The sequence below is a fragment of the Chamaea fasciata genome, unplaced genomic scaffold (assembly GCF_029207755.1).
Source record: "Chamaea fasciata isolate MVZ Bird 193981 ecotype frontalis unplaced genomic scaffold, bChaFas1.0.hap1 SCAF_1, whole genome shotgun sequence".
NCBI lineage: Eukaryota > Metazoa > Chordata > Aves > Passeriformes > Sylviidae > Chamaea > Chamaea fasciata.
Genome location: NW_027094086.1, coordinates 124,805,090 through 124,820,957, shown reverse-complemented (window position 1 = coordinate 124,820,957; position 15,868 = coordinate 124,805,090). Strand labels below are relative to the sequence as shown.

The following is a 15,868-nucleotide window of genomic DNA, read 5'->3' as shown; positions in this document are numbered from 1 at the left end:
ATTCCGGTATGATATAGGTACCAAATCCTCTAATAGTCTGATTGTCCTTGCTCTTGCTTGCTAATGCTATCTTCCACTTCCCATTGGAATAGATTTATATACCTCAGCATTGATAAATCTAAAATAATGTACATTAAAAAAAAATCATACCAATACATTTAAAGTGATGACCAGTGAGCTCATCACTGATGAGTTACCACTGAGAAATATAATAAAAAATTGGAATTACAATCAGAAGAGACCGGTTGAGTGCTTGACAGCATTCAAAAATAAAAGTATTCAGAAAAAAAATCAGAATAAAACAATTTATTTCATTGTATAGATCCCTGGTGTACTTACATTCTGAACAACATGCAGAGCTTTTTTGGATTTGCAAATTGATTACAGTAGAACTGGAAAAAGAGGACAAAAAAGATGGAACATAAAAAATAAAAGCACACACGAATTCTTCCATCTTCAAAATGAAACAGGCCTATCTCCGATATCTGTAAAATAATAAATGAGTACAGAGTGTTGGAATCTGAAGGAACACTCTGGAAATCCTCAGCTTATTCTTCTACTCTTTTCTTGATAACCTGTGGTAGGAGGCAGCATACTAGTCCAGACAGACTTTCATCCAGTAAAGCAATCCTTATGCTTTTAAGAAGGATGAAGAACGATCCCATTCACCTGCCCCACTAATAGTGCCTTGATAAGGATATAAATAAGCCACAGTGATTTTTCAATACCATGTGCAGAATTTGACTCCTCCAGAAAAAAAAACAACAAAAAACCCTAACAAATAGCCCCCCCCCCCCCAAACAAACAAAAAAACAAAGCCAGACAAACTGATTAATAGCAATTATTTTTTCTCTGGAAAAAAAATAAAAAGTAAATGGCACAATGTTTACCACACTAAGTGGTTAATAGCAATTATTTTTTCTCTGGAAAAAAAAAAGTAAATGGCACAATGTTTACCACACTAAGTGGTGTGGGCGCTCACCTGCCACATATACAACACATACTTCCCACAAACCCAGAGAAGCACACACATAAAAAATAGTTTACTGGCAATATATAGTTTCCAAAAGTATCTAGATAATAACCAATGAAAACATCCCTTTTAGCTGTAATTGTGCTTGCTGTCATTTACAGAATCCAACTCCAACTATACTGAGGAATGTAATCTGCATTACCAACTCTTCAAAGGAATCCACCTCCAATACACAATAATAAACTTCATGACCATATGTAAGGTCTTCATCATGCTATTTACAACCATTTTAAGGTATTTAATAGTAATATAAGGCATTTAGCGTATCACGTCAGAAAGGTTATGCTGTCATGAACTTTCTTTCCTTCCCTCCTCTTCCATTTTATTAGGCTATCTTAAAACAAGAAATATTCAGTGGAGTATGTGTTAAATCTGAAGAATCAATGACAACATTGTTGAAGGCAAGTTAAGACTCAGTATTATCTTCTCTTCTTCAACACCCACAGGTTGAAAATCATTACCACAGCTGCTCTCTCTTCAGGTGCTTGATTTTTTAACAGTTTAAAAACTCTCCAAACTTTGTGCTTTGCACAAGGAACTTTCCTTCAAACATCCACACCATTTCTTGCATATCCCTAAAACATTGAAATGGCTGTAGAAGACATTGGTTTAAAGTTCTTGAGACTTATAGGTTATATAAAGAAAGTAGACATACAGGTTCCATGCACCTACGTACACTTGTCTACATGTCCTTCAAACATAGCATTGGATGAAAGTAAATTTTGATATTAACATGCAATAATTATCTACACATGTGATTCATATTCATTTGTTATTATGAGGCAAAGATATCAACATAGGTGTTGATATGAAAACACAAGGCTCAGAAATAAGATCTCACATTAGGATACATGCATCAAGTTCCCTGGAGAGGAACAGCATTTTATTCCTTCATGGGTTAATACTTTGCTCTCAGCTTAAAAGAGATGGCACCTGCTCTGTCAAATACATATTTGCATTTCCAAAGAATGAGAGAAGCAAACAAGACAAGGGGGAGGAGTAATGAAACTTTTCCCGAATACATTAAAGAACTCCACATGGGGAAAGGATGAAGCATTTGAATCTGAATGAAAACTGCAGAACATGACAAGAAATATGTACAAGAATTGGAAAACCTTTCCTGCTTGTGATGCTCTCCAGTGAAAAACAGACAAGAATGTAAATAATGCAAGACAAACTGGATCTTGACCGAACAGCAAATCCAAGGAGTTGTAACATGTCAGGAAACATAGATTCTGATCTGATTTTAGTACAAATAAACAAAGCAAGAATGTCTCAGTTCTACAACTGCTTTCATTCAAGTCCATGTTCCACGGTGACTTATTTCAGATTGTGAAAATAATGCTTTTATTTAATTTTACTTTAAGATGGCAGATGAATTATGAATGAACTACAGAAGCGTTCAAGGTTTCTAGATGATGAAAGCATTACTCCATCACCCCCGTAGGAGTTGCTATCCTTTTAGTTAGGGTCCTGCACTAATCATGCAGAACTCACTGTCTCGCTTTATCATCATATTAGGATCCTGAAAGGGTCATCTCTTCCTTGAGATAGACAGCATTCTGAGTCACTAATATAGGATCCAAAATGAAAAAGCTTCATGGAGTGACTAAAGTTATCAGACGTATGCCCTGAACTGACATAAGGTCAGAGGGAATATGGCCTAAACCCTGAGGAAGTGTTCTTAAAAGTATAAGATCTTTGCTATGGCCCATATATTCTTATTAGTTTCCTTTACACCTACCTGCTTGTTAAACTACACTGAAAGATGACTGAATATGTTCCTGTTAGCTGCAAAACTGTATTTGAAAGATTCTACAAATTCTTCCATCATTGAGAGATGATCTACCCTGACTTCATTAGCTCATCAGACCTAAATACGAGCACATAAAAATTCTTAAAAGACTTGAGCAACTTCTTGTTCACTAAATAGGCAACTAGATATAAGTAGTGGATCTTCATCAAGAATCTTTTGCTCAACACCAACAGAGGTATGCAAAAATGACCACCCAGGTGTACTGTGCAATAGACGGTAGAAAAATGTATCAAACACTCATATTAGCTGGTTTTTTAGTTTCTGTGTGAATATTTATAGGAAACAGTCTGAGACAGAACATGAAGCTTTTCTATGAGGAACTATTTTGAATTTACAAAAGCGAAACATTTCATAACTGAAAATGTGAGGGAAACAAAATAACCACTTGGCATTTTAAACTGAAAGAGGAAGTAAAAGATCATTCTTATCAGAGTACTGTACTGTTTTGAACAACATCTAATATTCAAAGCTGGGAGGTTTCCCAGGATTCCTCTAGCCATTCTACTTTCATGAAATAGGTTGTGTCAAAGCACTAAGCCTAACAAAGGGTAGTGCAAATTTATGTACCGCTGTTATATGAGATCATATTGTTAGAAGGTTTGAATTCCTTGACATAGAAGTTGTCAGGCTGCTTAAACACAAACATCTTCATTTGTGCTTTTAAAGTAAAAATAGACAAAATGACCCACTGTACTTCCTGAGCAGAAGTGGCAGTACCACAGTACAGTGCAGTACTACACAATTTTAACTTCACAACAGCATATGAAAAGAAACTTTATCACAGAAGCAGTTTTTCAATATGTATGACATGTAGAACAAAGTAAACCTAAATGCCTAAATGGTTTTCAAAGTAAATCCAGAATTTTTATTTTTCATTAAAAAGCATTGCTGGAATATTGTATATCAATAACAAATTAAGACAGACTTCTTGGTAAACACACACCATAGTCATGTTTTTGGGACATGAAGAAAAATAGAAATGCTGCAGACTACTTGTTTATTTAGATATGTTTAAAAATAGGTCCTTTGATACTTAACTTCTGGTACGTCGCCCATTCTAATGAACTACTGTTTTATGGCTATTTTACTTTGTGTTTATATTCAGTAAGGCATGGAGAAGACTTGATACTTTCTTAGGAGTTCAGCTCTTCCGTACCTTCCTAGCTGAGACAATATCCAAGGGTATAATATACCTCACACAAAGATGGATGTCTTAAAATTGGATTTTAAACTGTGAACAATTCACACCATCCAGGCACCATTTATAATGAATTGAGAGACCTGGATACATCCAGAATGTGCTTCAACTGACCTATAAAGGATGCTCATCTTAAAAAATTTCCCCCAGCAGGTGCTTTTGACTTTCTGTTTGTAATAATAGGAGAGACAGAAGGTAACCAGATGGTATTTAGATATTGAATAGAAGACAGAATAGACCCTTTAATGTATACTTTGAACATTTTTAAAACTTAATTTCTAAATGATGGCAAAGCTACCAAAATCTAAAGAAACAGACAAAGTAAAGATATTGAGTAAAATATAGGGGTGTACAGAAACAGCATTCTGGTTACAGAAAAGAGAATAAATCAAGTTTTACATATCTAAACCTAAACCTTTTCACAGAATTCTTTTAAATTTTAGAAAAAAGGTTTTCATTGAAGACTAAAAAGAAAAAAAAAATAATTGAAAAAGAAAAGAAAGGTAAGAATTATATTTCCTTTTGCTTGCTTAATTCATTACTGCTTGTAATCACGTATCTTTCAGTTTTCATCTACTTCAGTATCAACTTTTTGGCTATAAACATTATCTCTTTTTTTTCTTTATTCTTTTTTTTTTTCCTTCTTTCCTTCTTAAAATCTATTTCTGGCATAATATTGCCTCTCATTCACTTGATTAATTCATAAATTCATGCAGGACACAGGAGAAAACCCACAATTGAAGAGGCAAAAACAGCAGCAGATCCTTGAGTCTCAGGATGGAGTGGTGCATATTCTTATGTCTAGGCCATAGTCTCCGTAGCCTAGATTTAGAAGAAAACACTACTTTTCCTTTCAGAAGACAAGACAGCAAAATTTGCTGATTTCACACCACCTGAGATTTTCTCCTAGGGTGATACAGCTGCCTTACTATTTGCCACTCCTCTATTTCACTTAAATTTAGCCTATCAGTTCCCTAAGACCACAAACATACATGTCATGGCATGAAGAAGCCACATATACTTCAAGAGCATTCAGGACTGTTTTCAGGTAATTTCCAAACTCAAACCAGTGTATAAATCAGAAGCATCCACCTGGGGAAAAATTTAGACCAATAAGAATAAATTTGACTCATTGCTTTTACTCCACACAATATGCTTTAAAAGACAAAGGAGAAAAAAAAAGACGTTCCTATTAACTGTGCAAGTTTTTCCTATTCCCTGACTAAACCAACAATACATGGGAATGCTTTATAATACCCACAGGGCAACTCAAAAGGCAAGCAAAGCACCATGTCACAGCAGAAGGCTCACAGGTTTGGATGCACCAATGTAAACTTTCATGAAAATTTTCACGTCTTTGTTGAGATTGTTACTACTGCAAGGACTAGAGAGTGAGCTTCTTATTACAACTACTGAGCACTAGACATCTCAGTGAACGTCTAATGAAAGAAAAAACAGAACAATTTCAAACCAAGTAATCAAAATGTGGCTGAAAATGAACCTAAAGATAATCAAATATTTCACGGCATTTATATTAACTGTCAGAAATACATTAATATTTCTGTCACCATAAAAAGAGTCATTCCCAAAATCCTTAACAGAGAAGAAAGAAGTATCTAGAGGTCATTTTAGTGATGATTTACTACAGTAAACAAGAAGCATCTAAAAATAAAAAGCCAATCAGTCCCCAGAATCAGAAGTCTAATTATTAACATTGAACTGACAAACATGTCTACAACTCTGCTTGTCTTTGTTTTATTTACTTTTTTAAAAATCGTTTAGGGCAAAACAATAGTGTCAGAGTTGTACACTTACATTCCAAACTTGTAGTAAGGGGTAGGACAAGAAGTAATTAAACAGCCTCCAAATACTTACATTTGTTAAGCTTTTAAACTTGTGGCAAACTAACTAGATCCCTTCAGGGCTAAACTGCTGCAAACATTATTCAAAGAAGACTTCTATTTTCTTCAGAAACAATTAAAAAAGAAAATGTGTTCTACATGGCATAAAGCTGTTTTACACGGTGTTTGGGGACAGTTACTCGTCTCAATTCCAACTAAATAAATAAATATTTACTTCTCAGCTTCCTAAATTAGCCTAAATACTTTACCTGCATCAGATCATTTCTATCCATAGCGAGAGCATTCTTAGTGTACTGAAAACTAGGTCAGGTTGACAAAATCAAGATATCAGTTTCAAAGCACAAATTTTTAACTTTTTTCCACTTTTTTAGGCAAGGTATTAAAAATAACTACAAGCATCAAACTCTTCTCAGTGAGACCCAGCATGGAACTTCTTCAGCTTTCCAGTACTCTCAATTTGCTGGTTTAGCTATAAAAGTAGTCCCTGAAGAGAAAATTATTAATAAAATACTGTTATGAAAAACTAAAATTATGGACAAGTAATTGCCTTAGGTCTTCTATTACTCTTACTAATTATTTTGTAAGTGCCACAGGAAACAATAAACTGACTTGAAGAAACTCACAACTGAAGGTCAAGAGACCCTTTAGTGGAATTCTTGCCACGAAAGGATTTTTTTAAACATTTTATACCATTTTCTGTTGATTAAACTGGCTGTGAAATGCTGTAATTCCTTCAGAGTAACACTTGGAACCTAATCTACATAAGTGTTAAAGAAATTGGGAATTACATCCAGAGCAAGGTGTAGTCCATATTCTTGATATCTTTTCCACTTTGGACCGTAATGCAAAGCTCAGCTAGGAATTCCTGAAGCAGGTTGCAAACTTTACTTGATAGTAGCAAGCTGTTGGGAGCTTTCAGGAGGCCAGCATCCTTTTCTTCCACAGCACTGAGCGGGACTGATGTCTCCCAGATTTGACTGGGAGAACTTTACCATGACTTTAAAATAAAAATAAATGTCTTTCACAAGTACCTTCTCCTTTCCACAGACAGAAGTCTGGCTTGAAATTCTCTTGATTGAGCACAGTAAACCACAAAACAAGACCAATTGTTTCTGTAACCCACTCCCTTCTAATTGTCACCACTCTTTCGTAATTCCTGATACAGATGAAAACGTTTCATCACCCACTTTCATCAAGCCCTTAAAAAGACTTGTGGAAATTGTATGCAGAAGGCTCAACTTATCAGTGATCTAATAAGGGTCATGACAATTCAAATATTATCTATATTCAAGAAGCATCTGGACAATGCTCTTAGTCACACAGTTTAGTTTTAGGTAGTCCTCTGAGGAGCAGGGAGTTGGACTCAATGATCTTTACGGATCACTTAAAACTTGAGATATTCCATGACTCTGTGCTATATGCTGTTATTTTTTGTTACATTAAATATAAAGCATGACTTCAGGCTATTATCTTTCATTCTTTGTGTGCTATTCACAAGAACTCAGTGCTGCTGACATGCACACACAAAACAAGAGAAGCCCAGTCCAGCTATCCAACCAGCTGACTGAAGTTTTCCAGTATTAACCTATTACTACCTTTACTCCCAAATGTGCTATTTACACTCTGATTCATCAAAATGCTGCTCTAACAGGTTTCCTACAACTCTCTCATCATTCTCTTCATGCCTGTTCCAGTGATCTCATTCCATAGGCAAGAGGTACCTAGACCCATCCTATAGTGACACCTGAATGACAGCTGCAGAGCAGAAACAGTGCAGAACTCCTTATAAGTAAAAACCTAATATCTAATGCTCTTTTAAAAAATTAACTTTATTACTTTCATACTGCACGAACTCTTAAAAAACATCTGTTTATTCATGCATTGCTACTGAATACTGTTCAAGACACCTATAGGTGTTTAGAAAAGATTATTTCAGCCAATACAAAACAATTCCTTACTTCTTCTTTAAAAAAATATAAGAAAGGGTTTTTTTCCTAAATCTGCATAAGAACAGAAACTTCTGATATTTGCAGGCCCCTAAATTAGATTAACAAAAGTGGACCCAAATATTTCAAATCCATAGCGTAAAACATACCACTCCACAAACATTTCAGACTGTTGAATAACTGTTCCAGGCCTTCCCTGCCATGATAAACAACAAAGTCCTTCTACTTTGACGAATGAACGAGAGACAAGAGAAGCCCCTGGAGGAAAGTGTTGCTTTGTGATGCCCCATGCTTCTTGATGCTTGTTTTCCTTCTGTACCAGATAGACATTTCAGGCTCTGAGCAATACTGGATTACCACTTCGGGGAGAAACAAGGGATTTATTTCCTGTCATGTTATCCATAAAGCATAGCACAAGTCCAGTCATCTGGGAATGCACATTAGGTTCTTGGTATGGATTTTTTTTCTGGACGCATAATGACTTTCTAAATATGTGCATCACACCATTCAAGTGCAAAGAAAAACTATTACCTTGCTACATTAGGTCATTTAACCTAAACGGCAGTGGGAAATGTCGAGTAGCTTTTATAAAAACTTAAAAGACTACATCTCCTGCTACAATTACTGGTTTTCCCCATCCTGTTGCACTGTCTTTTTTACGATAGGGGTTTTTAACTTTTCCATTTTTTTCCTAAACTTACATCAGATAAAACTGCTTTTGAAAATTAATAAAGTTCTACCTAAATTTGTAGAAAAACAGTCAAACAATGAAGAACTGAAGACCCTACAATCTGCTTGTTTAGCTATGGAAAAATAATACCTATGATACAGTAATCTGATGATAAAATCTTTAATCCATCTCCAAAACAGGACACTCACAATGAAAAATGTAATTACATTCACTTCCGACAAATAAAACTGTTCTTAAAAAAGAAACAGAATAACACTGGGCCACACACCAAACAAACATAAACAAACAAACACCCCAAAACAAAACAAATACAAAACATAAGAATAAGCTTGTAACATCAACACGTAAAGTTTTAAAGGACCAGCCTTTAATGCCTAAGTTTGCAGCCGCATCTTTTGTTTCCTGCCCTCGCTGTGTTCGCATCTACACTGGATGCCTCAGCACTTCACTGCTTTGAAGCCGGCTATCAGGGGCAGCATCAGGACACCGACTGAGCTTGAGCAAAGTGATACAGGTCGACGAGGCAAATTGGCAGGAACTAGAAATCAAAGCGAAGCGTCGGGAAGAATTTAACACAGCACGGCTAGCTACAACTTTCAGCTTAGCCCCTCCACTCCGCCCAGACACACTGCCGTGCATCACGGCCCCCCCAGTTCCGCGGCTCCCACCGCTCCGGCCGCCCAGCGACTCGCGAACTTACTGCAGTGCGATGCGGGCGGAGGGAACGCTCGGCCCTGGGATGCGAGAGAGCCTGGCGCCCTGGGCAGCCGCGGGACCGGCCATCCAGCCGGGCCACCGCCAGCGACGGCGGCGACACCGCCGCCAGCCCCCCGCCCCGCCCCGCCGCCGGCTGCCGCAGCCCAGCGCGCCCGGCCCGGCCCCGCGGGGTCACCGCCGCCCTCGGCCCCGCTTCTCGCCGCCCTCCGCGGCACAGCGCGGAGCCGGCAGCCGCCCTCCTCCCGGGAACGGGCAGCCGCCTCCGGGCGGCGCGGTTTTAAGCGGCGGTGCGCCAGCACATCTCCCACCCCCTTCCCGGCCGGGCGGCAGGGGGGAGGGGAGAAGCGAGACACACACACACATACACACATACACACATACACACATACACACACACACACAGAGACACCCCCCGCGCAGCCCCTCCCGCCCCCGCGCAGCTGCGGTACCTGTTGTCCAGCGTCCGCATCCTCCGGGCGCCGCCCGCCGACTCCGCGCCCGCTCCGCGCTGGGGCGGCGGTGCGGCAAGACCCGCGCACCGCTCCGCGAAGCTCCGCTAGCGCTTCTCCATCCGCTGCCCCGCGCCGAGAGGCGCTAAGCCCGCGCAACACTTACCCAAAGTTTACAGGGTCTCCCCGCCGGTGGCGACCGCCCAGGGCTGCCGGTCGCCCTCCCCGCCGCCCGCTGCGAGGTAGCGGGGCTGTGACAGCAGGCTGTGACGGAGGGGCCGAGCGCCGCCCGCCCCGCGCGTACCTGCCCGGCCGGGCGCTGCCGCGGGGCGCCCGCAAAAGGCGGCGGCCGCGGAGCGGCTCCCACGCAGGTGCGCGGGCACTGCGCCGCCGGAGCCCGCGGCTCAAGGAGCTGGGAGAGGCTGCGCGCTCCCTACCACGGCACCGTCCGGTCCCCGGCAGCCGCTGTCCCCCGGTAAGGCCGGCCCAGTGCCCGGCTCGGCGCCCAGCAGCCGCTTCAGCAGCAGCCCGCCGTGCCCGGCTCGCCAGCCTCCATCCGGCCCGAGGGACCTTGGCGAACCTCGCTCCTCGGAACGCTGCCCTGGGTCCCCGCTTTCCTCCAGCACCTGTTTCGGAACCTCTCTGAGTGTAGCAACAATCCAGCTAGGGCCTGTAAGAATTTGCAGATTTACTCAGAAAGAAGAAATGAGGGACCGGAGTAGCAATGGCATGGAAATTAATGTATTTGTGCTAGTGCCTACCGTTTAGCAAACGCACGACTAGGGAGCTGATCAAACTTTCACGGACAGGTTCCCAGTGTATTTAATGAGAGATTTCTATGCACTACCAACTTCCATCTTCACCAAGTCTTGAGTGGTCAGATAAGCCTCAGAACTTCAGCTGGGAACCTGATTTTGTATTTAATTATAATGACATTAATTTCTATTTATAGTCGCTTTGTTGATATATGGCACTAAAAGACTTTAGCTTTGAAGGGTGTTTTAGGGAATGTATGTGAGATCTAGCATATTGGTGATAATTTTATATAATAAATCCATTGAAGTTTGAAAATTAAAAACATTTTCTAGCATTTTTTGTTTCTTTTGTACATGTATCCATTCTTCCTTTCTAAAATGTGCATTTAAAAGGTTTGGTTTTCATAAGACACAAGTGCTAGAAATTCTTGGATTCCTCTTTATTTTAGGAACCATGAAAACCATGCCAGCCTGATTTTGTTTATAGAGAGGTTTCTTAAAGGAGAATTCCTTAATTCACCCAGTGCACTGAACATGGTTTCGTCAGCATAAATGGTACCTGCTCTCTCTAAATTAACTTCTCCACAACACCATAAAAGGCATTTAAGTATTTTGAAGTAGCACATTTCCAAAACTCACTGGCACTCCAACTTTTTGTTTAACAAAAAGAGTTTGAAAATTTAGATGAGCATCCAGTGTACAAGTGAAATGTAATTTTTATGTTATATAATGGAATAAGTACATATTTAGACTATAATATCAGTGATACAAAGGCATTCATAACTAAAATTTCATTTTTCATATAGTTTTGTCTTAAATGAACTTACATTGTGTTTTAAATAATCCATTCAATTCTCTTCATATTCTCATAAAACAAACAGAAACAACAACTTTTCTGTAACTTTGGAAAAAAAATGGTCTTCAGAGGCATAGCATCCTACGTATTAGCCTTTAAATTCACATCCAGTAGTCAACTTCATAAATATGTTTCCAAATTCCAGCTTCACAGTAGCACATGCCAAGTACTGTCTTTAGTTCCCTGTGTCTAATGTTTGCTTTCCCTTTAAAACACTGATTTCAAGAGATTCTTTTTCTCCCAGGGAAGGAATTCCTTGTACAGTCCCACTATATTTGAGCCTCAAGTTACTAAATATGGATCAAAACACTGTAATACAGTGAGTAGTTACTTAATGGTGATAAATCATTCCAGTACAACACAAAATTTTTATAGGCCTTGCAATAAAATGTTACATCTTGTGGTATGGGGCAGAGAGCTGGTTTTGAATCACCATATTGCCTTAAAAATTGCTTTGAAGCACTCTCAGTTACACGTGGTCATAAAAAAAATAAAAATTACTGCAAAAATATGATCACAATAAAAAATACATATTTTATGTTGTGCAGAACTTCCATATATTCACTTAACTTAGGCCTTTACTGTTCTCTTCTGCTGTGTATTAGAATAGGGTCCAACTTCAGTTCCTGCTGAAATGGAAAAGGTCTCACAAGTTCATTTACAGTTTGGAATGACAACTCCCTTGACACTTGTAGCTTTTAAACTCCAAAGAAAAATTTGGAGGTCTTACAATACAGGAAGAAAAATTAACCCCTTCATTAAACATTTCATTTGCTTTAGGAAGGCAACAACCTTCACACAGGTGAAAGCCAACTCAGTACAGCTGAGCTGTGAAAGATCAATATAAAAGATGCCAAACTGAAAGACTCTAAGATTCTTTTTTCCACTGGAAAATGCTTAGGAGATTGCTATCCACATGCCTAGTTTTAGAAACATTGCTGTATTATGTGCTGTTTTGAGAATAGGTAGAGGATGGGGATAGATGGATTATGGATTATGGCTAAGAGCTTCCTCAGCACAGAGCTCAGTGGCAGTGTTTGTGCATAGCACATTCACATAAGCATCTTTGTTCTGGTTTCAATACAAAGCTCCAGCATCCTGTTCCAGAAACAGGGTGCTGCCCAAACTGTATAGGCTCCTTTCCTCCCCTCCTTTAATCAAGCTCCTACCATAAGCAGATTAAAATATGCAAAGAGTTTGTCTGTTAACAGCTCACTCCCTCACAGCAAAGAAAATAACAGATGTCTAGAAGCCACGGCCAAAATTTTAAATATTAAATTTATTATACTATATACTTAGATCTGTGTTTGGATATTTAAATTAATTTTGTTGCTAAGCATGACTTTAAGTTGCTCATTTAATAAAACTATGATGAACTTGGAGCCCTACAGTTTTACATGATTCATGAAAGAACAAAGCACCTAACTCAAGAATCCTAACAGAAAAATAATTCTCAGTTTCCAAGATGTTTTATTTGCTTTTAATATATTGTAACAATACCAGTCATCTGCATTTATAGTATATTAGTAGTTTTGAAAGAAACAGGGTTCAGGCTTACAAATCTGACTTCAGTAGTGGCATTACTGTATAATATCACAGGTACAAACTATTGAAAAGTACTCTGACTCCATGTGAAATCAGCTGAAATAATAGCAAGCTGTATATAAAGAAAATCTTTTTCAGAATATATGGTTTTAAGAATGAAGTTCACCAAATTTTTTAAAGAAAAAAATTAATCTTCTCAAAATTGGATTAATGTACCTTAGAACATTTTTACACTATATGAAGAGTTTTGTGGAGAAAATGGAATTAAGTGGGGAAAAAAAACCCCTTTCTTCACAGTAATTCTACACTGTGTGTGTTTTCATCAGAAAACATCAATATAGACTACACTGCTCCCTCCCAGAAAAACCAAATTCACAAGCAATCAGTAATAGGGATCCAAAGGAATCAAGCTATTTCATCAGAAACAAGACCCTTCATAGATTATGCTGATACCACTTTACATTCATTATTGTAGTGATAGCAATATTCCATAGAATAGTATGTATAGTCCACTTGACCCATATACTTATTTACACAGTAATTACCTATTTACACTGTTGGGATGGGAAAAATTCTTGTGAAGTATCCAAAATGCCAGAGGCATTTGTAGGTCTGCTATCACTCACGTTACTGATATTATATATATATATATATATATATATATATGTTCATATAAATGTGTGTGTGTGTGTGTATAAAATCTAGAGTAGCTAAAAGAAAATATGCGGCAGAGCATACATTTGTACCGGAGAAAATCAAAGACTGTTGACAAACTAGAGGAAATTACATTAATCTGCTGAACTATTTTTCCTGGCTCATTATCCAGTACACCAGATACTCTAACAGAATCTTTAGCTATTCTTTCATTAATTCGATTAAGATTTAAGACTGAAAGCATCTAAATTCAGACCTGTTGTATTAACACCAGCACACAAGATTATTTGCTTGATCCAAGTGCTACATATCAGTCAGTCTTGCTTCTGCCCTGGGAGAATCCTAGGCTGACTCCTCTTGGAATACATTCTGAGTCATATGAAGGACAGCAGGATGCGTGGGAACATTCTTCATGAATTTACTAAGGGTAAATCTAGCCTGATCGATTTGATTGTCAACTGTGATGAACTGACTGAATATATGGATGAGAGAAAAATGGAAGTACCAGCGGATGGTACTTATCTTGGCTTTTGCAACGCTTTCTATGCTTATTCCCACAACATTCTCCTGTCTAAATTGAGACATAACAGACTGGATTGGTGGAAACTAGATACACGTGCAACTGGTTGGATGGTTGGGCTAAGAAGATTAATGGGCAGTACTCCATCTAAATGCCAATAGGAAGTGTCATTTCCCAGGAATACATCTTTAAGGGTAAAGGATATGTCCTTATATCTTTATCAGTGATGTGAAGGACACACAGGAGTACTCGTTCTTAAAGTCTGCAGGTGAGAGGACCAATTAACCCCTGCCAAGGTAGGACTGCCATCCAGAAGAACCTAGACATGCTGGAGGAAAGGTCTGATAGGAACCTTATGAAATGCAGAGCCCAGTGATGGGGCCTGGCTGGGGATCAACTCTGTTGAAAAATCTCTGGGAGTTTTGTCAGACAGCAAGCTAAAGCATGAGCATTGAGTCCTGGCAGAAAAGAAAGCCAATGCCATTCTGGGCAGTGACAAGAGGTGTTATTAGCCCCCTTCAACCAGTATTTTATAGATCACACCTTGAACAGTGGATCATAGGATAATTCTGGCTGAAAAGACTCTCAGGACATCTCTAGTTAGGATCAAATCTGAGATCAGACTGAGGGGCTTTAATCAAAAGATGGAGAGAGCATAAGTTCTGTCGACAACCTGATTAGTGCTGAAGCATCCTATGATGAAGTTGTTTTCCCATATATCAAGTCTGAACTTCTCATTTCCACTTATGTCCATAACCCCATGTAGTCCCACCATGCATAACTATGAAGAGCATATTTCTGCCTTCTTGTTAGGCTCCTCATGCATTTAACTCCATGGGCTCCTGTTAGGTGTCCCCAAATCCTTCCTTTCCAGGCTGGGTAATACTAGATGAACCAGTGGTTATACAGATTGTCATATAGGTGTAAAAATCCTCAAATTAATAACGGATTTGTCTCTATTCTGGTTTCACAATATTACCTCTGGTGCTTGAAAGGAAGAAATGACAAGTACAAAAGAAGTAAAGACAAAGGAAGTAGAGTACCTTATACCTTTCAGTGAATTTAAAGCTTTTCTCCTTACAACCTATTTTCATCTTTACCTTCCATGTACATATGCAGGGTTTTTTACCCCTCTGTTGTTCCTACTTCAAAGAGGGACCTTGGACAAACCTTGGGTCAGTGGGAGGATTTTCAGCGATATGATGGGGCAATGGGCTGACAAGCTCCTACATGAAAGATACAAAATCTACATGAAAAATACTAGTTATTTCAACTGGATGCAGGAATGAGCCCTTAGCCATACTAAATGAGAGATGTTTGCTCAGTCTGAAGAGATATTATTTAGTTAAAGATTACTTAAGAAGTAGACATCTAACAGGTCACTCATTCTGAAACACTAAAATATAAACTACTAAGCTCTATACAAATATTATAGACCTATACCTAACTGGGGCAGGAAGTAAGGGGGAAAATGTACTTACTGTCTATTTCTGGATGTAGCATTATAAGAGTAATATGCATATTTTTCCACTACATTTCATTCTATATATATGCAGGATATAAAAAAAAGCATATGGCTAGCAGACATCAAAAAAATGAGATATATTTGTTTATGTATCTCAAATACGCATTTAATTTTAAATTATGGTTTTAAGATTAATTACCATATGTATGTTTACTGAACTGCCTTAACTGTGTAAAAAGATAGAACATGTCCTTAAACATTTGTTGAATTTTTACACATATTGCAGAATCACTATTTAACATTCAATGACCAATGTAATTGTTGCAGGAATGCTTTTTGTCATAGCTTAAACTTAGTTCAA

General features: G+C 38.6%; 1 protein-coding gene across 11 annotated transcripts in view; it reads right to left on the bottom strand.

The window, feature by feature from the left end:
* The window catches only part of DGKB (diacylglycerol kinase beta), a 408,855-nt gene that overhangs the window by 323,451 nt on the left and 69,536 nt on the right, over positions 1-15,868 (bottom strand). The window contains exon 1 of one of the 11 annotated variants that reach the window (XM_066196501.1): positions 9,247-9,354. The exons of the other annotated variants lie outside the window; for them this stretch is intronic. The gene's annotated coding sequence lies outside the window, so the exon portion shown is untranslated. Of the gene's footprint in view, positions 1-9,246; positions 9,355-15,868 lie in introns of those variants that run through there. 11 annotated transcript variants of the gene reach the window in all.